General features: G+C 42.5%; 2 long non-coding RNA genes across 4 annotated transcripts; one reads left to right on the top strand and one right to left on the bottom strand.

The window, feature by feature from the left end:
* The first annotated feature begins 1,466 nt into the window (after window positions 1-1,466).
* Window positions 1,467-15,769, top strand: LOC121570046. Of its 3 annotated transcripts, none has more exons than XR_006001416.2 (6): window positions 1,467-1,755; window positions 10,785-10,945; window positions 12,328-12,508; window positions 14,323-14,556; window positions 14,910-15,622; window positions 15,755-15,769. It is a non-coding gene; the product is annotated as an uncharacterized LOC121570046 (long non-coding RNA). The 3 variants fall into 3 exon arrangements; XR_006001417.2 differs by lacking the exon at window positions 15,755-15,769 and having other exon boundaries at window positions 1,472-1,755; window positions 14,910-15,365; window positions 15,515-15,529; XR_006001418.1 differs by lacking the exons at window positions 1,467-1,755; window positions 15,755-15,769 and adding an exon at window positions 5,646-5,687 and having other exon boundaries at window positions 14,910-14,924.
* LOC121570041 lies at window positions 13,799-22,964 on the bottom strand. The gene is made up of 3 exons (XR_006001415.2): window positions 22,866-22,964; window positions 14,336-14,527; window positions 13,799-13,839 (listed from the first exon to the last, which is right to left on the bottom strand). It is a non-coding gene; the product is annotated as an uncharacterized LOC121570041 (long non-coding RNA).
* Between the last annotated feature and the right edge of the window lie 2,068 nt (window positions 22,965-25,032).

The following is a 25,032-nucleotide window of genomic DNA, read 5'->3' on the forward strand; positions in this document are numbered from 1 at the left end:
GGTCTAAGAGAGAGATGGAGGAAGATTGTGAGTTTGAGTCAGTTAAAAATGGCAGGAAAAGGGGAGAAGGTTTGTTAAAGAAGAGTGGTATGAAAAGTAAGCAAAGTGAGCTGAAGACAGGAGTAGAAATGGAAGTGAATGAGGGTGATGTATCGGCGGTGGAAGGTGTGGTGAAGTACTCGGAGCCCGAGGATTGCACAGCGGATCAGGATAAAGATGAGTCTGTGACAGTAGGAGTGAAGATTGAGGAAAAAATGGATCCTTGCCTTTTGGCTGATCCAATTGTGGTTTTAAGATGGGTGAAAAGAGCGTTGGGTAAAGTGGAATCGGTGAGGGTAACCAGAAGTGGTCTAGTGATAATTGTTTGTGTTTCTGTTGGGCAGAGGGAGAAGGTGCTCAGAGTTAAACAAATGGGGGAAAGAATTGTGAATTGTTTCGCTCTAAAGAAAAGGGCTCCATTGAGAGGAGTGATTACTGGGGTAGCAGTAAATGTAAAAGTTGACCAACTGAAGGAGATGATTCCCGGTGTGTGTGATGCTCGTCGTTTGGTGCGACGTAAACAGGGTGGCGAGAGTGGGGAAACAGAAGAGTCATTGTCTGTTCTTTTGAGTTTTGAAGTTGAGTCTTTGCCTGAGAAAGTGAGGTTAGGATATATAAGTTATCCAGTGCGAGCATATGTGCCGAAAACCTTAAGATGTTACAGGTGTCAAACTTATGGGCATGTGGCAGCAGTGTGTAGGAGGTAGATTCCAAGGTGTGAGACGTGTGCAGAAGGGCATGAGACAAAGGAGTGTGAAGCAGTGGGGAAAGTGGTGGTGTGTGCTAATTGTAGGGGTGGCCATGGGGCTGGGGATCAGACATGTCCAGTGCGAGAGAAGCAGGTTGAGGTATCCAGGGTAAGAGTAGAGAAGAAGTTGTCATATGCGGAGGCAGTGAAGAAAGTAGAGGAAGATGGGTCAACGGGAAGGAATTTCTGAGAGAAATGGTGTGAGTAGTAGAGATGTACCAGTACAGAGGGATAAACCAAAAAGTGATATATGGTTCAGCAAGATTGGATTTCTAGCGTTTATAGCAATGGTTATTAATTGTACTGCAGGGATGGAACGCACATCGAAGAAAATTGAGGTGGTGGTGGCAGCTGCAGAGAGATATTTGGGTGTGCGAGACTTGACAGCAGAAGAGTTACAGGGAGTGTTAAGTGGTGATGTCCCATAAATTCAGGTTGAGGGCATGAGGTAGGAGTGAGTGTATTTAAACAGTGGAGAAGGGTGGGGTTAATTATTAGTTGTAGTGTTGAAGGTGTGAGTGTAGTGTTAGATGGTAGGATATTTCTTTGCTTTGGTTTATTTTATTTTTCAAGGAAAGATAAGGGAGTTGAACTCCAGTCTAGTAGGTGGCGGTAATGCAACAAATTGGATGCCAACCGCCATTAAACCTAATTGAAGAAGAAGATGAACAGGTGTGCTCGCTGTGCCGTGCAATACTGAAGCCCAACTCGTTAACATCGTTCCATTGAAATCAGCATCGTTATTAGTTTCTTCAAAACTTGTATCTAAATCGCTGAATTAGCCAACATGCCTGTAATAGGTTGTGCTGTCGGGTGTGACAATCGCACCGGAATGGAAGGGGTTAACTTCCATCGCATCCGCACGGATTGAGAACCGTCGGCAAAGGTGGCTAGCTTTAGGGAAAAACTGAGTAAGGAGGGCTGAATGGACGCACACTCTCGATTGTGCTGTGGGCATTTCGTGTCTGGTAAGTTGTCACAGTTTGCTACCTGACAATGCAGTCTTTTTGTAAATCATCAACTTGAGTAAATTGAACTTGTTCAGCATTGATACTTTCATCAGTTAGCAACAATTGCTTTCTGATCAACTAGCTAACGTTAGGTAGCTAGCTATCTTTACATGACGAGCGGCAGAGCAGTGTTGCCAACTCCTCAGTAAGGAAAGTAGCTATTCGCTGTCCTAAAAGTCGCTAGAAGTCGCTAAATGATGTCAACACATAATTTGCATAATTGGCCATGTTGGGAGTGACCGCTGCGCGAGGACTGGGCCGCCTGTGAGTGCTTTGGGACGGGGGTAACAAAGCACCCGCTGCTCGTTGAGAAGAGTAAGAACGATACGTGCTTTCACGTCAGAGTCTCCAAAAGTCTCCAATAGGCCCTTTTCACGTGACGTCAGACAACTTCCGTTCTGCCGCGATGCAGGTTATGTTTACATCCGGTGTCGCTTAGGAACGCTTAGCTAGTAGCACATCATTATGGAGTTCACCCAGTCCCTTTCACATCTGCCACCAATACGACTTAACGACGTAGAACGACTTGCTGACAAGTGGTCCCTTACTTCAAGATCGAAGCTTGATAAAGGCTACAAGTTCTTCGTTGAAGGTTACCTGTTTGATTATGAAGGTACGTGTTTATCTTTATTTAGCTTAAATTAGCCCTATGCTAGCGAAGGTTATGAGCTGACGAAGTTTCTGTTTTGCAGCCTCTTTTTAATATTACTGCTGTTTGTATCGACCGTAAGATAAGAGTCAGTAATGTATTAATGGCTAATGCTGCGCCCTTTCTCCCAATCACTGTATTGAAACAGTCTCAAGTGTAGTTAACGGTGAGGTGACAGTGAGAGGGCGATGTTACAGGTCCATGAAGAAAAATGAGGAGGCTCATCGGCTTCAGGTTTCTCAGATAAACAGTTCTCTAACATTATGATAAGATAGGTTAAGATAGATAAGTTTTCTTTTTGTTGTGTTTTGCTGCGGTTGCAGATTTAATAAGAATGATTCCACAATGTTCCACTGTGGATCAGTTTGTTTCTCAGTCTGAGCTCTGATTTTGTATCATTAAACTTAATACACAACGAAATTCTTACAAACCGATGTGGGTTGTTGACGGCAATAAAGACTGGGAAAGATTCTGTGATAACTCAAAATGTTCAAATTTTCGATAAGTGTTGGCACTACTTGTCAAAGGTTTCAGAACAGCCAATTTTTCTTAATTAAAAAAGAAATTGGGTTTTGAAAATTGTGTACAGTAGTTTATAATGAAACGCAGAAAAAATGTTTTGTAAGTACAGCACTAATTGTTATGTCTCTATGAACAGGTTACACTAGACTCTGCAGAGGTTCCTGTGGTACTCAATCACATGTCATGTTCCTGCTCTGCTGGGAAAGCACTATGTAATCACATAGTAGCACTTCTTTTTCAAAGTGCTCACTATGTTACCATGGGCTTTAAGACAGTGCCATTGCCTCTGTCATGCACCAGCGCACTGCAGACCTGGCACCGGCCTAGGACACAGGTCAGACATTATTTGTTACACTGATGCAGAACTTTGCAGTTTGTATTGACTTTTGACAATGTATTGTTCATCATTATTATATCACAGGGAATTGTACCAGAGGCCACCAATGATATGGCGGTGTGTAAACCAGCGGCTAAGAAAAAAACAAGTGTCAGAGCTGGTGTGAAGTGCACACTGTACCGAGCCTATGATGGTGAGTCTGAATGAGCCCCCGCCTGTACTAGAGCACAAAGACTTTAGTGCATTTCTAAAATAATACAAACATAAAAGTGATTATTATTTGTTACTTTTTTATATAGACTTTCAGTGGATATTTTTTTATTTGTATTAGAAGCATGTACGAGACTGGATGAGTGTGGTTGTCTTTTTTAGTGAAAAGATAAGGTGGCATTTAATGAAATCTAAACTTGACATATCTCACTTTCATGCCAGGGCCTATTCCGGATCCTCACGTCATGGCCAGTGCTGAGAAACTGAAAGACATCCGTCCACAACCAGGGATTTGCAAATTGCTGCACGGGCTTGAGGGCCTTAATTTGGTGGACTCTAAATTTGGCCCTGTGCCATTTGGGTCTGTGCTTTCTTACCAGTGCCCTCTAGAATTAAGTAGAGATATTATTAAACACCCTGGTGCCAGTGAGTTTCCTCAGTTGCCTATTGAAGGTTACAACTTTAAATTTCCCATTGATTTTGAGCCCAACTACATACAACAATGTCATTTGGACAGCCTGATTGTGTCAGAGGAGATGTCTGCTGCTATTGAAGCAGAAACAAGAATGCAGTCAGAATGCCAGCTGTGGAGCCAGGTACGCAAACCCCGACTGACAGCCAGCAGATTCCGTGAAATATGCCATGTTCGTGGGGAGTTGTCTGCCAAGGCTTTGGCAACCCGCATTCTGAGAGGAACTCCTCAGACAGCTGCTATGAGAAGAGGGTTGGATCTGGAACCTGAGATACTGAGGCAATATTCTGATTTTTGTGATGTCTCTCTGAAACAATGCGGGGTCATCATCCACCCTGATTCACCTCACCTTGCAGCCAGCCCGGATGCTAAAGTCTTCTGCCCAACAGAAGCACCACCATTTGGTCTTGCTGAGGTTAAGAGTTGCGATGTTGAAAATGTTACCCAAGTTAAACACCTGATCACAGTTAAAGGCCAGGCCTGCCTTAAGAAGAGCCACAAATACTACTATCAGGTTCAAGGCCAACTCGCCTTAAGCGGACTTCAGTGGTGTGACTTCATTACAGATACCCGCACTGACTTCACAGTTGAGAGAATCTTTAGGGATGAGGAGATTATCCACTCAATGCGACAGAAGCTTGATCATTTCTATTATAACATCTACATGGATGTCTTCTTAAGTTATAAAACATAAGGCAGAATTTTATGTGTAAATAGTGTTAAGGTAAATGTGGAAGGTGAACCTTTGACATTTTTTTCTTTAACTGCAAATTAACTTGTCATATACTGTATATCTCCTATGTACTGAAACACACATTTTGAAAAGGATTGTGATGTAAATGTCGACATGTTTTTCTTTAACTGCAAATGAACTTAATTGTGTTATATACTGTATATCTATGTATTGAAATACAAATTTTGAAAAGGATTGCGATGTTGTAAATGCTCTTACCAAAATCAAAAAGGATTGGAAGCAGTTGCTTGCAAACATATATTTAATAGTTCCATCAGTGCCATGACACATAAGCACATAACATGGTTAATAGTTGGATATTTTTACAATATATCACATTAGGTTCATTAATAGCTATGAAAAAGTTATTACCCTTAACAAAAACATACAGTATAACATTAGATCAATTAAATTACCAACAAAGTTAATTCATATTTACATTTTTTTGTACATACAATACAGTAATATAAAAGTACTTCTATTTACAGCCCATCTAGCTTACTCAGGAAATATACAACTTCCAGTTGACAAAAACATCAGACTGGTTTGTCTCCTTTAATGTCAAGAGGTCCCTGATAGTTCGACATGAGGCAGCAGATGGCCCACAGCTGATTCACTGAACCCACTGTGGAAAGAGGAACAAGCCCATCCCAGATATGGTACTCCTTCACCCTCCGTATGGCCCTCTCGACTAAAATCCTCAGCCGGGCGATGGCCTGGGTCTTAAGAGTGTCCTCCCTGCTGAGCTGAGGAGATTTTTACGGGAAGATACGGGAATTTCTGTTTGTTGTTTGAACAAAATGGTACACTGCAATAGCATCTTCTCGAAGATTGTGCCATGCTTCGGTGTTGGATGGGATACTGTTGCGATACAGACACCGGGAGAAAAGAAACAGCTAAATTAACATTCAGCTTTGACCAGGAATCAATATTTATCTAGCTATCATGCACAACAGTATTTGAATAGGTGAGTTACTATACATTCATGAATAAACTAACTGCCTAACAAAGGGTTAGATAGCTAGCTAAGTAAACTTGTTACATTACAGCCAGGCAGCAATGTAACGCTACCTTTAACGTTATCGGTATCTGGTACTAAGTTGTTGTTAGCTAACGTTAGCCCACTTTTAAGTAACTAAGGCAGTGAACAATTATGAATTAACAATAACGTTAGCAAGTTACAAACCATTGCATATACGTAAACATTATTACTCTTAACTTTACTAATTTAACTTAAACGTACCTCAGAAGAGAAGTCTCAGGTTACGGGCGAACGGAAGTGAAGTTAACCTGCTACGCGGAAAGGCGGAAGTTAGATGACGTCATCGTGAAAAGGGCCTATAACACCAGAAAACGTCGCTAGATTTGTCGCTAGTCGCTTTTTTGAAAATGTGTCGCTAGAGGGGTCTGAAAACTCACTAAATATAGCGACAAAGTCACTAAGTTGGCAACACTGCGGCAGAGGGAATGAAGCCAGGAAGCCTGGGAAAGATGACAAAAGTGTCACACTAGTTACAGCCAAAGTAAGGGGCATCCATATGTGCTTATCAACTAGATATTAGCATTTTAATAAAATAACCTAATCTCAATTGCAAAAGTGGAAATTTGAGGTATTTTTTTATATCACTATTAACGTTACTAGCTAGTTGGCTATATCAGTCTTGCAACTATTATTACATTTACTCTAAACCAGGGGTCTCCAACAGCTCGATCGCGGCTCACTTATGAGCAGCGGTGGGAAAAGTACCCAATTGTCATATTTGAGTAAAAGTAAAGATACCTAGGGGCCTCCCGAGTGGCACAGCGGTCAAAGGCACTGCAGTGCTTGAGGCGTCACTACAGATCCGGGTTCGATCCCAGATCGCAGCCGGCCGTGACTGGGAGACCCATGAGGCGACGTACAATTGGCCCTGCATCATCCGGGTTAGGGGAGGGTTTGGCCGTTCTGTGGCGGGCCAGGCGCATGCACGCTGACACGGTTGCCAGTTGTACTGTGTTTCCGCTGACACATTGGTGCGGCTGGCTTCCGGGTTAAGCGAGCATTGTGGGTCAAGAAGTAGTGCGGCTTGGCAGGGTTGTGTTTCTGAGGACGCATGGCTCTCGACCTTCGCCTCTCCGGAGTTGCAGCGATGGGACAAGACTGTAACTAGACTGTAACTACCAATTGGATATCACAAAATTGTGGAGAAAAGGGGGTAATAAAAGTAAAGAAAATAACTCAAGTAAAAGTGAGTCACCCAGTAAAATACTACTTGAGTAAAAGTCTAAAAGTATTGGTTTTAAATATACTTAAATGTCAAAGTAAATGTAATTGCTAAAATATATATTTAAGTATCAAAAGTAAAAGTATGAATAATGAAAAATTCCTTATATTAAGCAAATCAGACGGCACAATTTTCTTGTTTTTTAAATTTACGGATAATTTACGGATAGCCAGGGGCACACGCCAACACTCAGACATCATTTACAAAAGGAGCATTTGTGTTTAGTGAGTCCGCCAGATCAGAGGCATAAGGGATGACCAGGGATGTTCTCTTGATAAGTGTGTGAATTGGACCATTTTCTGTCCTGCTAAGCATTTAAAATGTAATTAGTACTTTTGGGAGTCAAGGAAAAGGTATGGAGTAAAAAGTACATTATTTTTTTTAGGAATGTAGGGAGTAAAAGTAGTCAAAAATATAAATAGTAAAGTCCAGATACCCTAAATAACGACTTAAGTAGTACTTTAAAGTATTTTTACTTAAGTACTTTACACCACTGCTTATGAGTAGCTCACCAAATAATTCTGAAAGTACATGCAATTTTCATGTGTTCCACCGCAATCTGTCATTAACAAATCAAATCAAAATGTATTTGTCACATGCGCCGAATACAACATATACCGTGAAATGCTTACTTACAAGCCCTTAACCAACAATGCAGTTTTAAGAAAATAGAGTTAAGAAAATATTTACTAAATAAACTAAAGTAAAAAAATAAAATAACAAATAAAATAATGTAACACTAAAATAACAATAATGAGGCTATATACAGGGGCTACCGGTACCGAGTCAATGTGCGGGGGTACAGGTTAGTCGAGGTAATTTGTACATGTAGGTAGGGGTAAAGTGACTATACATAGATAATAAACCCTCTGTAGCGCCTTACGGTTGAATGCTGAGCAGTTGCCATACCAGGCGGTGATGTAACTGGTCAGGATGCTCTCGATGGTGCAGCTGTATAACTTTTTGAGGATCTGGGGACCCATGCCAAATCTTTTCAGTCTCCTGAAGGGGAAAAGGTGTTGTCGTGCCATCTTCACAACTTTCTTGGTGTGTTTGGACCATCATAGTTTGGTGGTGGTGTGGACATCAAGGAACTTGAAACTCTCGACCCGCTCCACTACAGCCCCGTCGATGTGAATGGGGGCGTGTTCGGCCCTCATTTTCCTGTAGTCCATGATCATCTCCTTTGTCTTTCTCACGTTGAGGGAGAGGTTGTTGTCCTGGCACCACACTGCCAGGTCTCTGACCTCCTCCCTATAGGCTGTCTCAACGTTGTGTCAGACACAGCAAGCTCTCAGCTACTATCTAATCAACACAATTATCCCACTCCTGGTTAGCCACTATTGGCATAAAAAGCCAAACCTAACACTATCTGCCAATTAATTTCCATCAATATTGCCCCTGTCTGTGTGGTGCCCGCGTTTGTCTATCACTCCGTGTGTAGCCATTGATGTGATGTCTTGTGGGTTGACAGAAGTACTTTCCCCAAAACCTTCTCAATGAAATGTTAACAGCAAATTAGCCTTACCTGTCAGAAGTATATCATGAGTAAGTACACTGCTCAAAAAAATAAAGGGAACACTTAAACAACACAATGTAACTCCAAGTCAATCACACTTCTGTGAAATCAAACTGTCCACTTAGGAAGCAACACTGATTGACAATACATGTCACATGCTGTTGTGCAAATGGAATAGACAACAGGTGGAAATTATAGGCAATTAGCAAGACACCCCCAATAAAGAAGTGGTTCTGCAGGTGGTGACCACAGACCACTTCTCAGTTCCTATGCTTCCTGGCTGATGTTTTGGTCACTTTTGAATGCTGGCGGTGCTTTCACTCTAGTGGTAGCATGAGACTGAGTCTACAACCCACACAAGTGGCTCAGGTAGTGCAGCTCATCCATGATGGCACATCAATGCGAGCTGTGGCAAGAAGGTTTGCTGTGTCTGTCAGCGTAGTGTCCAGAGCATGGAGGCGCTACCAGGAGACAGGCCAGTACATCAGGAGACGTGGAGGAGGCCGTAGGAGGGCAACAACCCAACAGCAGGACCGCTACCTCCTCCTTTGTGCAAGGAGGAGCACTGCCAGAGCCCTGCAAAATGACCTCCAGCAGGCCACAAATGTGCATGTGTCTGCTCAAATGGTCAGAAACAGACTCCATGAGGGTGGTATGAGGGCCCGACATCCACAGGTGGGGGTTGTGCTTACAGCCCAACACAGTGCAGGACGTTTGGCATTTGCCAGAGAACACCAAGATTGGCAAATTCGCCACTGGCGCCCTGTGCTCTTCACAGATGAAAGCAGGTTCACACTGAGCACATGTGACAGACGTGACAGAGTCTGGAGACGCCGTGGAGAACGTTCTGCTGCCTGCAACATCCTCCAGCATGACCGGTTTGGCGGTGGGTCAGTCATGGTGTGGGGTGGCATTTCTTTGGGGGGGCCGCACAGCCCTCCATATGCTCGCCAGAGGTAGCCTGACTGCCATTAGGTACCGAGATGAGATCCTCAGACCCCTTGTGAGACCATATGCTGGTGCGGTTGGCCCTGGGTTCCTCCTAATGCAAGACAATGCTAGACCTCATGTGGCTGGAGTGTGTCAGCAGTTCCTGCAAGAGGAAGGCATTGATGCTATGGACTGGCCCGCCCGTTCCCCAGACCTGAATCCAATTGAGCACATCTGGGACATCATGTCTCACTCCATCCACCAACGCCACGTTGCACCACAGACTGTCCAGGAGTTGGCGGGTGCTTTAGTCCTGGTCTGGGAGGAGATCCCTCAGGAGACCATCCGCCACCTCATCAGGAGCATGCCCAGGCGTTGTAGGGAGGTCATACAGGCACGTGGAGGCCACACACACTACTGAGCCTCATTTTGACTTGTTTAAGGACATTACATCAAAGTTGGATCAGCCTGTAGTGTGGTTTTCCACTTTAATTTTGAGTGTTACTCCAAATCCAGACCTCCATGGGTTGCTAAATTTGATTTCCATTGATAATTTTTGTGTGATTTTTGTTGTCAGCACATTCAACTATGTAAAGAAAAAAGTATTTAATAAGATTATTTCATTCATTCAGATCTAGGATGTGTTATTTTAGTGTTCCCTTTATTTTTTTGAGCAGTGTATATAATTTGTATCTATTATTTATTATTTGCAAACTTTGCCATGAAATGAGCAGCCGCAGTACAGAACCATCACTAGATGGCACATTCCTCACTTGCTAGAAAAACAATTAAAGGGCCAGATGCGCAATTAAAGGGGAATTAAACACTAATCAAAATGTGTTAGCTTTCTTCCGGACCTAAAAAAAATAAATGTTATTCTGATGTGATTTAAGCGTTGACACTGACTCAGAGCATACAATTTAGTTGTTTCTCTATGAAAAATAGTACTTTTTAGAGTGAAAAAATTAACAAATCTAAAACCAGGAAAAAATAAAACTGAACATAATTTAGGAAAATATAAAACATAATTTGGTGGGAAAAAAATCACAGATTTTATAGGGCCCCATTAGAGTTGTTTATTAGCCATTATTTTACCAGGTATATTGGCAGAAAACAGTGCACTACGTTCTCTTGTACGCCAAGGACTTGGGAAGGGTTGCAGGGGAGAGTAGAAGAGAAGAATGTGCCTATTTGAAAGCTAGAAAAAATTAGTAGCTCGCAAGATGTTTAATTTCTTAAAAGTAGCTCTCATGCTAGAAAAGGTTGGAGACCCATGCTCTAAACTAAGTACTATGAGAATAACATGAAGCATATTACTTTAGCTAATGCCAACTCCTGAATCTTTACACAGGGAAAAGTGACAATCCACTGAGCCCAGACTAGGTGCCATCTGTCTTCGCCCACCTCACATCCAGTCAGAAAGACACCTGCCACTACAACCTAAATACATTTGAAACCAGACGGGAGATGAAGAGGAAAAGGGTAAAGGCTCAGGATCCGGCAGAGGAGAAGGTGGGTGTCTCAGAGGTGAGCTGTATATTTCGCAATTGCAACGACCTAGCTACACTATTTCGGACATATGGTGGCCACGCTGGTTGAGAACGCTCATAACAATGGTGTGACGCGACCGAGTGACGTAGGTGCAATACATGAATACGGACACGCCTGGTGCCCAAATTGATGACATTTGTCGCCCCGCGAGAGTCGAATTGCGACATGTCAGTACAGTAAGTTATTTCTCCCTCTAGTTTATGCTGGCTAGCTGGCAACAGCAGCAGCATGGCACTTGTTAAAACTTGTAAAAGAAGGTGATGTATATGTCAATGGGCGAGGGAGAAATAACTTAGTGTTGCTCACCGTCTGGATTTGGACACCATTTCCAATTTGTTCCATCTCACCTGATTTTATTTTGAGTAGCAGGCTATACGAGAAATAACTTGTAATATTGATAGTAACCATCTGGATGTCACCGTGATAGTCTACACTGCTCCACACCCGTCGCTATGGGGGGGGCACAAGCATTTTTGGGGGTGGGCCCGGCCCCCTATGGCCCGCGCCCAAATATGCTTGTGCCCCCCCCCCCACTTGAGGGAATTTATTATTAAATATACGTACTGTAGGCTAATAATAATTGTGCCCTGCCCTCCCATGCATTTCATATGCCCCCCTTAAGACTGAGGTCTGGCGACGGGTCTGCACTGCTCAATGGGAAGTGTGCACTGCAAGTCGACAACACAACGACACGGGGCACCGTGTCACTCGCTCCCGCTTGCCGCAATAAGGAGAGGGAAGTAGCTAAATAGTGTAGCCGGGTCATTCCTACAATGCGGTCCCTATTGGACCTCAAAACCTTTTGGGGAAAAGTATATATTTTACACTGTTTTAGAATTCTTTCAGTAAAAGGACATGTTTGACTTTCAGAAAAACGTATTGGTCAAGCTCAGGCACTTACATTTTTTGTGTTGCATTTTCAAACCTGTTAGCTGTATAATCCTAACGGGGTACCTAGCCTCGTCGAGAACCAACTAGATTAGGTTAGTGTCGTAGATGCAACAGTGCGTGGGGATGGCCGTGAAATAGCGGATTAAAACCCCATCAAAATATTTTGCTGTATGCCGTGTTTGTGGTGAACTGTACAACTAAAAGAGGAACAAACAACCTTTTGCAATAAATCGTCTTTATTGCAACCTGACTACACACTGGCTTTAGAAGAGATAACGGGACCTGTCACGCTGAGTGATTGGTTTTCAAAAGCAGTATGTGGCTCATGTCGCAATCTTCTACTCAAATATAAAAGAAGTACAATGACGTGGAAATAATTGGCTGTTTTGTGAAGGAAAGATCAAATTCTAGCGTTAGACTGAAAAGTGTGCCGTGGCTTTCTTGACCCCCAGAAGTACCAGTGTCTGTTCAGGAAAGCACAGAGTCCGGCGAAACGAGGCCTATTTAGGGACCCATCCCCAGTGACAGATGACCAACCAGCAGATATAAGGAATTAGACCGCTACAAGCACCGGTTTTGGGTTCATCGTCAATTGTAGTTGACAACAACGAAAGCGATCGCTGCATAGTTAAAGTAAGTGCTCTACCTTCTAACAACATGTCTATCTACAGCTACTTTTTGTCAATGTAATAGGCCATGCAGCTACAGGTGGAACTTTTGTTTGATTATTTGTTTGTTTATTAACCCAGTATTAATCATTACTCTCTTCATAGACTTATCATATAGGTAGAAAACAGTGTTGCACAAGTCCTACAGGCTCACATTTGTAGGCTACATTTAATAATATATTCAGTTGATCATAGTGACAATTGTAGCCTAGATAATTTATACGTAGTTGTTTTCTTTTCTTGACAATGAAGTAACTAATAACGCCCATTTTATGTGGCACATATACAAAGTTTATCATTGCAAATGTCTTACATAATGCATGACGACAGTCTCAGATATTAAAACCTTCTTTTACTTTAATTTAAGGTCACTGTTACAACTACTTCTGTTACAAAGTCACGGATACTTAGAGGTCCTTTGGAAATAATTGGTCAATAATGTCTTGAAGGTAATTGGCCCAGAGCAATACCAAAGTATTTGATGCAAGTTCCAGGTTTGTCACAAGTTGTTATCAAGCAAGCACTGAATATTGTGGACTCAATACTGCGACACACCAGTCCCTCAGCACTGAAAGAGTTTTCATGGTATAAAGTTTTGGATGAGGGAAAAAAGTCAGCCCTAAGATTTCTGAAATGTTTGCAATGTGTGAGCACTTTCTCCATGACTGTGGCTATAGGAACAAGGACGAGGCCTTCAGACTGCACAAAGAAGTGCAACAATGGCCATGGCAGGTGCCACCCTTTTAAGGGCACGTTATAAATGTATGTGTGCACCAATGTTTCGTAATGCGCTTGTCATGCATCATGGTGGGGCCAAAAAGAGATGCCTTGACCGACTATCCAGGCTCATTGTTTGTGTGTCCAGGAAGAGTACAATGACAAAATGTAAACAGATTGGCGAGTCATGGGATGAGAAATGCCTCCATTGGAAGAGAGATATGGAGTGTCCAGGTCCAGATGTAGGGAGTGTATCTCCTGACAATGCAACACAATGATGATCGAATGGTGTTATGTACAGTGCATTCGGAAAGTATTCATATGGCGTCAACTGCACCTTCCTGAACCCTTAGACAAAGGGACTACTTTCATCATAGTTTCATGGATCCCTATTAGGCACTGAAATATACTGCAATATAATATAGTGTAACGATGATGCAATGAAATGGAACAACAAACACTGACTTTGCTGAGTTCATCATAGGACATTTTCTAAATGTTTGTCAATTTTAATGGGAATAATACTGTACCTGGTTGAGTTGTCCCTTGCTGCATTTCCTGCCAACTCCAAAATCTCAGCTAAACAAATAAAATGTCATTAGAAAATCTTCAGACAAAGTATTCATATACTGAACAAAAATACAGTGCATTCGGAAAGTATTCAGACCCCTTGACTTTTTCCACATTTTGTTACGTTACTGCCTTATTCTAAAATGGATTAAGTTTTTTTTTTTTTCTCATCAAGGTGCACCTGTGTAATGATCATACTGTTTAATCAGCTTCTTGACATGCCACACATCAGGTGGATGAATTATCTTGGCAAAGGAGAAATGCTCACTAACAGGGATGTAAACAAATGTATGCACAACATTTGAGAGAAATAAGCTTTTTGTGTGTATTGGCAATTTCTGGGATCTTTTATTTCAGCTCATGAAACATGGGACCAACACTCTACATGTTGCGTTTATATTTTGTATTCAGTATATATTTTAGATACAATTTTTCCTGTTATATTGGACAGACAACTGAATTGAAGAAAGATGTGTGTGTGTTTTCACTCAGGTGAGACACCAACCTGCCAGGTACTCTATGACGGCTGCCATGTAGACGGGTGCCCCCATGCCGATGCGGTACTTGTGGGTCCCTGTGCGTAGATACCTCATCATCCTCCCCACAGGAAAGATGACCCCTGCTCTGGCGGAGCGGGACAGTTTGGTGGTCTTCTTCTTCCCTCCTCGGGCTGACATCTTGCCTCAGCTACGTCTACCTGGGGAGGACAACAGTCCATTTACCATGGTTAGTGTTAAGGATGGAGATTGAAACTACGTTAAATGGGTCATTTGTACTGTACATGCAGCGATGAACCAATTGAAATACACTAGACAGCAATGTGCAAAACTGTTAATTACCACCTGTTATGTTTGCCCAAAGGAATTTAATAAATACTAAATGTACTCCTCCAAAAGCTTGTATATGTGCCATGTTGAAGCTTCCATACATTGAAATGTTAATGACTAGACTAGAAGCAGGTGTGTTTACATGTGGCATAACCAAGATAAGTCTGGGTGTGAGAAGTGGGAACTTGTCAGCAGGCTATATGATCAATCATTATTTAAATTGATATCACATGTATAAACAAATCTGTGCAGATCTGTGAACTTGAGAAACAAAGATTGAGATTCCAGATTGAGATGTACAGAAGAGACCTTTCAGGAGCCACTATAACAAACTACAGTAAGATATGCAGCTGTGCATGTTTGTTGTGTGCTTATTTTATTTGTATGATTATTTTTATTGGGATTTTTGACAATTACAACGACAGGAGGAAAATAGTGATAGGGAGACAGGGCGGCGAACCCAGGTCCTTGGGTAGCGCTAATTGCATATGTATTGATGGCTGGCACGTTACCGCTAAGCCACAACATCAGCATTGCTGTGTTAATGTACTATAAAAACCTGTTATGACCTCTGTCACGATCTATATCACTATCTATAATCCAATGCTTGAGAGTGAACAGGTCCAGCTACCAGGGATTGAAGCTCTTCCTGATAGCCCATCCACTGGATCTGAGGAGAGACTTTCTCATCTCAGTAGTGCTAGAATGGTATGCACACAGTGCAGTGTTATACATGGCAATTCTCAGTAGCTGTCCTTTATAAAAAAATATACGTGGCTACAGAATGTATGTTTGCTGTATTCATGTAATCACGGATAACAGTTTTGGACCTCTTTGCCACGGTTTGCAATCATCAGGGCCAGTTTGACAGTGGCCAGGTCCTTAAGTCAAGGATCGAAGCTCTTCCTGACTGCTCATCCCCTTGATCCTAGGAGAGACCCTCTCAACTGAACTTTGATGAAATGGTTTGAATTAAATTACATCCAAAATCATGAACTATCCTTCTGGCTGTAATGTGCAGCTAGATTTGGCTGATACTGGGCATTCGAGGGAATAAGCAACATTTTAATTAACTTGTTTCTGTGCTCCTTTCATAGGCCTATGCACAGAGAAGTCCATATCAACTTACAATTGACAACTTCGACAGGAGCGTAACACCTCACATCATTTCACTAGAACATAAAAAAAAAAAGACTACCACTGGATCATAATGGTTGCGTATCAGGAACGTGTCGGGTGCAGATCACCTACCACAACAGGTCTACAGATCAGTCCTTGAAGTTCCTATATCCGAGCATCGTCCGGGTTTGGCCGGGGGGGGGGCTTTACTTGGCTCATCGCGCTCTAGCGACTCCTTGTGGCGGGCGGGGCCCATGCAGGCTGACCTCGGTCGTCAGGTGAACGGTATTTCCTCCGACACATTGGTGCGGCTGGCTTCCGGGTTAAGCGGGCAGGTGTTAAGAAGTGCGGTTTGGCGGGTCATGTTTTGGAGGACGCATTACACGATCTTCGCCTCCCGAGGCCGTTGGGGAGTTGCAGCGATGAGACAAGATCGAAATTGGGGAGAAAAAGGGGCTAAAAAAATTTCAAAATAAAAAGTGACTGAAAATTGTGTTGTGGGATGCAAGGAACCACTTCACAAAATACAATTTATTATTATCACTGGTATTGACAATGGAAGGCTGCTGGCAGGGCTCACGACTAACTGACCGTCCCGAAGTGCAGTTTTCAACTGTCCCAAATTGAACTTGAACCGTCCCAAAATTAAAATACACCATAAACATATCAGCACCATGGACAGCACCCTACACATTAAAGCAAGGCTAAGGAAGTCATTTTGAAATTCCGTACCCTAGGTTTTTGCTGAAATGATGCCACTGGCTTTATCACCAAGATGTTGAACAAAACCAACCAGCTAGATTGTTTCTTACCTTTTCAGAAGAGTTGCAGCCTCCTTGATGCTCTGTGGAACTTCCCGAATAATAAATCCTTCCATTCTCCCCCAAATCTTCTTGTAAGATCCCCTTTCATATGCCAGTTGGATTAGTTGGGCTTTCCTCGGGTGTAGCATGCTTCTGTGCTGACTGACCACATTTCTCAAAGTGGGAAATGAGTTCTTGCATGTAGCTGTGGACGCCCCAAAAGTCAATCCATGTGTCAGTGCAGTAAACACGGTCGGCATAGCGGAGAAAGTTCCAGAGAATCGTTGCAGGATATCAAGTAGGGTCCATTTCTCCTCATTGGAGCCATAGCAGGCGACTTCAGTCTGCAAAAACTGCAGAGCAACACTAAACTCAGCTTCCGCCAAATCTGTTGCATAGATCCAGCAGTGGTTTCACCTTTTTCACATCTAATAGAAAGTCATGGCTCTCTGGTTCAAGGGCACACAGGGCCTCCACCAGTTGGCTGTTGCGTTCTCTGAATCGTTCTGACATTTCACCAATGACTTCATCCAAGAACAGTCTCTTCTCTGTCCTGCTGGCCTACTGGACTGTCCACCAAGTATTGCTGGAGATAACGTCGTTGTTTGCTTGGGGTTGGTGGTGCGTCAGTGCCACTGGCACGAAACTGTGCCCAAATGGCTTTGAACTCGCTGTCACACCTCAGCTTCTCGACGCACTCCAACGCGCTCCGGACCACTGCGGATCAGTTGCTTTTGCCTGGAGTAATTTGTATGGAGGATCGAGAACACTGAGTATTGATTCTTTGCGCCATGGTGGCTGTAAACTTAAAGCCGGGGTCAATTACTCAATTACTCGGGGAAAAAAAGTGGAATGATTCTGAACACTCAAGTTCCAACTTCGGAAGACAAGTTTCAAATTCTCGCTGAAGTTTCTAGCGACACACGTAAATTTGCTAGCTGGGAAGGGCTCATCAGAACGACTGAACTGAAATGATTGAACAGAATCTGTTAATCTGCCTGGGAAGGGTTGATCATGACGACTGACTGAACCGAATCCATTCGTCTCAACACTCCACTCTCAGCTGTGCGACATACGTCATCCATTTGGGCACCAGGCGTGTCTGTATCAGGCCTCCAGTGTCCGGTCTGGAGGGTGAAGTCACGAGCTCTGCTGGTCTGCTACTGCATAGCAACCTAACGGTGCCAAAAGCCCTTGTCTGCCCTAGAAAGCCTATGTAAATTACGATCGCCAGAACGGCCAAACCCCCAAAATGTGTTTATTATGATCAAGTTCCATCCCCACAGGGAATTATTTTAAAGTTCGCTACAAATGTAGATATTTAATAGTGATCCATTCTGACTACTACATTTGTCGTCACACAGAACCACGTGCTGACGCAGACCAATCAAGGGCCCGGCAGGCTGCGAGGAGGCTCCATAGACATTAATGTTGACTCCAATGATGTGTATAAACCCTGGATGACTGACAGGGGGCGCTGTATTAAAGTCACCGCGCATTCATCTTGGTACATTTACATTTAAGTCATTTAGCAGACGCTCTTATCCAGAGCGATTTACAAATAGGCTCTATGCACGCATCACTTCCGCATTGGCGTAAGGATGCTTGGGCATTTCCGGTTACCGAAAATACAAATAAACATTAGACAGTGACAGTAGACCGTTATGATGGCAGAGATGAAGTTTACAAGGTATTTGCTGGAGTTGCCTAAAGTATCTGTTAATGATATACGGAGGATCGTCCGAACATCCAGTACGACACCACGTAGCAAACTGGATAAAGGCTTCAAATTTTACGTTTCTTATTTTCTTTGCAACTTTGAAGGTAATATGCTAACGCTAGCTAGCCTGAGCTAGAAGCCTTGCTTTGGTGTTTTAAGTCATGACTCAGTCCTGCTTCAGGTTAATCATGCTTTAAATAAAGTTGACTCATGTGTATATACCTCTCACTTCATGTGTTTGTACTTTTATGAAAGTATCAGGTAAAAACAGACCTACAAATGAGATCTCTGTGAGAGCCCACTGCTACCACTCAATGAAGAAACTAAAGCCACCACACCAGCTGAGAGTAGGACTAGATTAAGTGACACGTTAAAAGTTCTGTTGAACTTGTTCAAGGTTCCGTTCAACACGTTTTACTCGTTTAATGTTACCACAGCTTTGATTGCCATTGCTAAGTAAACACTAGAACTTTAGTGGTTTTCACGATAGCTGAACAGTAGTATCCTAATACAGACCAGGGTAGCTGAGTGGGAATTGCCATGCTTTGTTGTTGGGTCTGTTGTAAACAAATTGGAGTTTGGTTTGAAATGTAAACCATAATGAGATTACTACTTTTTCCTGACTTGATGACTGCAATGACAGTAACATATTCCACTCAGCTATTCTTCAAACTGCTTATGTTCTACTCAAAACTGTCCTGTCATCTTTACTTCTTTCTTTATAAACATATGGCCCAACTTCCTTGCTTTTGTACTTGATGTTTCTACTTTTCAAGAGGAATTAGGAGCAAAACCTTCACTCTACTGTTATTGGTACTAGGCTACAATGTTGCACCACTCACCTACTGCTCTGCCAATACTGTTTGAAGGTAGGTAAATGGCACAAGACAATAGGTAAGTGGTGGGAGACAGTATAGCCAAGTGGTGCAAGACAGTAGGAAAGTGATGCAGAAAGCACAAAAGTGACACGAGATAGTAGATAAGTTGCTTACACCAGTAAAAGTAGAAAGAACAAGTTTTGCTCCTACTCCTGCTGCTGTAGACCCTCGTCTTTCAAAACCCATTAAATTATGCTTCTGTGTATTTCAGATGACATTGCGTGATTCACAGCCAGTTGTGCTTGTTAAAAGCTACTGTTCCTGTGTGGTTGGGTGTGGGATATGCAATCGTTTGGTTGCATTACTATATCAGACTGCCCATTACTCTGAATGTGGCATGTCTGTCGTCCCTCCTGTACTTTCGTGCACTGAAACAGAGCAGAAGTGGCATAAACCACGAACAATGGTTTATATCATTTCAATACCAGACAGTTGTGTCACATGCATACTAGCATCTCTCCTAATACCATCTCATAAATATATAGGGAGTGAAGCCAGGACCTGTGGATGCCATGGTTGTAGTGAAGCCCAAACCAGATGCTACTCCGGCATGCAGAGTCCAATTAAATAGGCAGACTACAATGTGTTGCGAAATAAATGTTATTAATCGCTGTTCGATGTCTAGAAGATGGCTGGAAGAGCTGTCATCCCATTTTTGAAAGGACACTTTCGTACGTTTACACGTCATCGTGTTATAAGTCAAGACGAAGTATTACATTAACATAAACATTAAGATAAACAACAACGACGAAAATGAACCGTTTCGGATGTTTTTGACGACAAGCATTCAATGCTAGCATACGGTAGCACAGCATTCTACAATAACCTCCAGAGTGGCGCAGTGGTCTAAGGCACTGCATTGCAGTGCTAGCTGTGCCACTAGAGTTCCTGGTTCGAATCCAGGCTCTGTCGTAGCCGGCCGCGACCGGGAGACCCATGGGGCGGCACACAATTGGCCCAGCGTCGTCCAGGATAGGGGAGGGAATGGCCAGCAGGGATGTAGCTCAGTTGGTAGAGCATGGCGTTTGCAACGCCAGGGTTGTGGGTTCAATTCCCACGGGGGGCCAGTATGAAAAATAAAAAAATAATGTATGCACTCACTAACTGTAAGTCGCTCTGGATAAGAGCGTCTGCTAAATGACTAAAATGTAAAAAAAAATATATGTAAATAACCGGAAGTTTACATCCATCCTGTGCATATCGCCTATTGGTACTCCTTCATTGTAAAAAAGATTTGGGAAGCTATAGAAATGCATTAATGTCTACATTTGTTTTTGACACATTTATTATATGACAGACACCTTCACGCATACTTTTAAATTATATTATGTAAGCTAAACATAAAAATATAAAAGATATATACAAACATTTTCCTTAAAGTATTTATTTTAGAGAGTAGTAATGTTTCTGTCCCCACTACAAAAAAAAAAAAACTTAAATACATGTAATTTCATCCTTGAAACATTTCATTGAAATACTATAGAATTCCATTCATTCCTATGGCGGACTGCTCCAACTGGGGAGTGTTAGTATGGCCGACCGGTGGCTTCAAAGACTCTCAATGGCAAATACATAGCTTCAGCAATCCAGGGTTTATATAAATCATTGGTTTGCTCTCTCAGGCAGGATGAAAATGAATACATCGACCATAATCCTTTGCTAGTTATGGCCACTTTCACCGTGATCCTTAGCAATTTTGTTGTTGTTGCCATTCATCAATAGAGAGCAATAGTAATGTTGTCTTTTTGTAGGTACTAACTCCGCCATGGTTCGTTGGATGAAGCCTATGGGGAAAATTAATGGAGTTTTTGTAGGGTTTTTGGATAAACGCAGAAAATAAGGTCTGTGGTAAACACAGGCTTAGAAGATCTTATAAGTTTTGTTCTATGAAATAATCTTCAGCTAACATCACTTTTTGTGAATTCTGAAGCATTTATGTAATAAAAAATAGCATGTAAAGGCTTCATAATTCTTAAAGGTCATGTTAACTGACTGATATAATCTCATAGAACAAAACGTATAAGATCTCCTAAGCCTGTGTTAACCTCAGACCCCCATTCATTTTTCTCCCATAGGAATGGCTGAACGAACCAGAGGTAACTAATTTCCGTTTTTTAGGACTACAAGCTGGCGAGCTCTATAGCCTCGCTCTTATTTGGCCCATCATTCCGAGGGGTATGCTATAAAACAGTTGAGGAAGAGATGGTCTTGTGTATAGCTTTATGTACAAATTATCTCTCAGGTAGTGTAAAGTGATGATATTGTGAATAAGAGCTTGCTAGAGATTCACATTCAGCTGGACAGAATGGTTTGGGCTCTCGTTTTACCCTGCCCTGTTGTAGCTCGCTTGCTACCCAGTAGAGGTCAGCATCTGCATGTCTACTGTGGTTCCTTCAATTTAATTGTCTCAGGCATTGGGTTACAGCAGACTAGTTAAACTCTCAAATTAAACTATTGATTAAGGCCCTGAGATTGTGTTGTAAGTATTGATCTGGTAGGCACATTGCACAGGCTTTATTAATATATTTAAATGTTACATGTCTTATAAACCCATGCATATCTCTGTGTGTAAGACGTAAATGTACAATATTTTGGCATTTTACCCCACTAGTTGTGTTACCTTAAACATCTTCCACACATGACAATCAATATAATAGAATACTTACATGAGGATGTGATTTGTTTATTTCGATTGATTCGCCCACAGCTTGTGACTTCATTCACTATCATTTTCACTCCCAAACACCCAAGCCCACACAGCTGCAGGCTTATTTGAAAACAGTCTGAATAAGCATTAAATATAGTCCAGATTGGCCTTGACCGACACGAGCACACCACGCCCCATCAAACTGAGAAATATGGTGTCATGCCATAAAACTTCTGAATTACTCAGTGTATCTGCTGACAACCCAAGATGAGTCAGACAATGATAAAGAAGATTATCCTTTTTATCCAGTGCTGTGAAATAAAGCAGGACCAGATGGCAGTTATATAGATAAAAGCAGAGAGGATGCAGACCCTTCTGTGCGTTAACATTGGCTTTATTCACAGAGGAGGTTGCTGGATCTCGTTTAATGACCTAACCTATACTGTAGCCAGCTCACAGGATGGTCCTGTCTGTAATAGCCATAGGGTGCCAGATGCCTGCTTCATCCTCAGGAGGAACAGAAGAGATGGGTTCCCCAGGCCTGTCTGTCTGGGCTCTGTTAGAGGAAGCTTCAGGGGGGGAGAACAGGACCCAGAGTATCTGCACAAGAGGGGCATGTACTGTCTTAGTCCGCATTCACCAACAGAATGGTGAAAACACCTGGATGCAACCGTCCAAACAGACTCTGTGCCCGGTGATGAGACGACTGGACCTGCTCCCATTGGGCTAGACTACGCAAATGAGTACCTCTGATTGATGGGGTCAATTCATGAATATAATTTGAAGTCCTGCATTTCATTTAATTGACCTGAATTGACCCTAAAACTGCACCCATTTACTGACGTATAGTAGGCCTCCGTACTGGACTAATTTTGTGCAGTATTACAGAGTGAACAGTGATGCAACAGTTCGTTAAAGATGTTCCCCTGGGATGTATCAGAGATCTTAGGGTACCTACCTACTCACCATGTCAGAATGCACAATAGCAGTGTCATAAAGGTTGCATTAACAGCATTATGCAGTGGTGGATGTATTGCTTACCTTCATATTAACGAATGGCTGGTCCAGTGGTCTTGAATTCATGTTTTCCAAGTTGGATCACGATGAGGTCATCAACCCACATTGACACAGAAAATGAACCTGAACACACCTATACATTCTTGATAAATGAGTGCCTACTGAGTATACCAACGAGTAGAAAATAAAGTGTCAACAAGCTTGTACAGGACACTGGAGGTCCTATTAGCTCACTTGGCTGTCTATCCAACCAATTAGCATGAAGATGACCTTTTCACTTGTTTGATTTTCGGCTCAATTCCAAACAATACACAACGTCTCGGAGGCTTGTGTGGGGTGTAAGTCTCTGTTGAGGTGTGGAGGGGGTTCTTTATTAAAGCAAACCTGTCTGTGTCTGTGACGTCCATTAGAGGACCTGAGCTGATAACAGGACCTTTGACAAATATTTACACAAGAGACAGTGGAGATTATACAGTGAGACCCCAGTTACTTTCTTTCACTTAGATTTTACTGTCAGGGTCAGGTGGAGTTTGAACACAAAACGGATACATTTTTATGTCTGAATAACTTGAATTACAGCTTTTGCACACCCAGGAAAAAGACCATGGTCAAGTTAAGACCATGGGCAGTTTGTTTAACCTGTCAGAATTTCCTCTGAGGTACATGACCTCATGGATGACAGACTGTATGACAGTGGTGTTTTGTATGTGATTCGTTTCCATCTCTAAATACAGCATGAAGGTGAACAGGAAGCTCGGAGTTTGTGTATCATGATTCTAGACCCTCACCCTGGGAAAGTGACCCTCTGTACCAAGGTGTGGTTTCCCATCCCTTCCCCTCGCTGTCACCTCGCACCCCCACTCATACGACAAAGGGAAACCCTTTGTTACCTCTGTACACTCTTTATCGGTCAGTTAAGGGTTGCGGGAGATTATGTTTACTCCAATGGCTTTTTCATATGACCTGCTGTAAGGTGCAGGAAGAGTGTGATGGAGAGTTTGTCAGTTCCTACTTCTGCTGATGTCAGAAGGCTTCAGAGACTATTTGTAATTGCAAACCTTGGATGGTTTTATCAACAACAGAAAGCTCAGTGCTTGATTAGAGGAGTGAGTTATGAATTATGATAGTTTGCTATTTGTAACTTCCTATTGTGGTTGCTGCTGTTCCTTTCCTCCTCGAACTGCTTGTTGTGTGTAAGTGATGTGCGTTTCCCCTTCTGCTGACCTCATCAAGGCTCTGCTTAGTTTGACCCCTCAGTGGTGGAAAGAGAGACGTACATATCGGTGTCAGATACTCAGTGTTCCTTATTACTTAACTGGACGATAACTTCTTATTCACTGAATCTGACTCCCCTTAAATCAAAGGAGCCCAAACACTGTCTGCTCTCTGCTGTCAGACAAAAACCATGGAATACTACCCTGGATCAGTTAACAAGGGGGGTTTGTACAATGCCAATTGTTGTTCCTGCATTACGTGACAGGTTCTGTTATCCCTTGGATAAGTAGCTAGCAGATACATATGGTAATACAATGGTTTCATGTTTAATCTTTCTAACATCATGTGGTTTTGTTATGTTTGCGATTCTGAAAATCATATGGAGCCCATTTTCATAATCCAGTATCAGGTGATTCAGACCTGTGACAAACGCATCAACAGCACATGGATGGACAGGGGTTCATGGATGGACGGGGGTACAAGTCATTTCCCAGCAACCCACCTAAAAGGGCCCCCAAACCCCAAAGTGCACTCAGGTGGCACCGTAAAGAGCCAGCTGGAAAAGGAATCCACATGACTTTACTCTACGGCTGTTTTGGCTGCTTTCCCCATGCATTTATGACTCATATTATATGTTAAGTAATAATGACCCTTAAAATAGGATTCGTTTGAGGGGGATATTTAGTTGGTACTTTTATGCCTGTTCGGTCATGACCATCTGTGGGAAGTTGTCAAATCTGCTTTTGGCTCTGAAATAGAGATAGTGATGACTTTCCACAATGGTAAAGTGAATGTGTGGCCAATGCTTTACTTTAACTGTGCGATGTCTCACCTAGTAAAATAAATGGTATTCTTCTCTGTCACTTTAGGCCATGTACAAAGATGATGGCTGAAGCTCTACCCACCCTCCCCCATCAATCTACACACACTACCCCCATAATGACAAAGAAACAACAGGTTTTTAGAAATGTTTGAA

Source organism: Coregonus clupeaformis, chromosome 1 (genome assembly GCF_020615455.1).
Source record: "Coregonus clupeaformis isolate EN_2021a chromosome 1, ASM2061545v1, whole genome shotgun sequence".
NCBI lineage: Eukaryota > Metazoa > Chordata > Actinopteri > Salmoniformes > Salmonidae > Coregonus > Coregonus clupeaformis.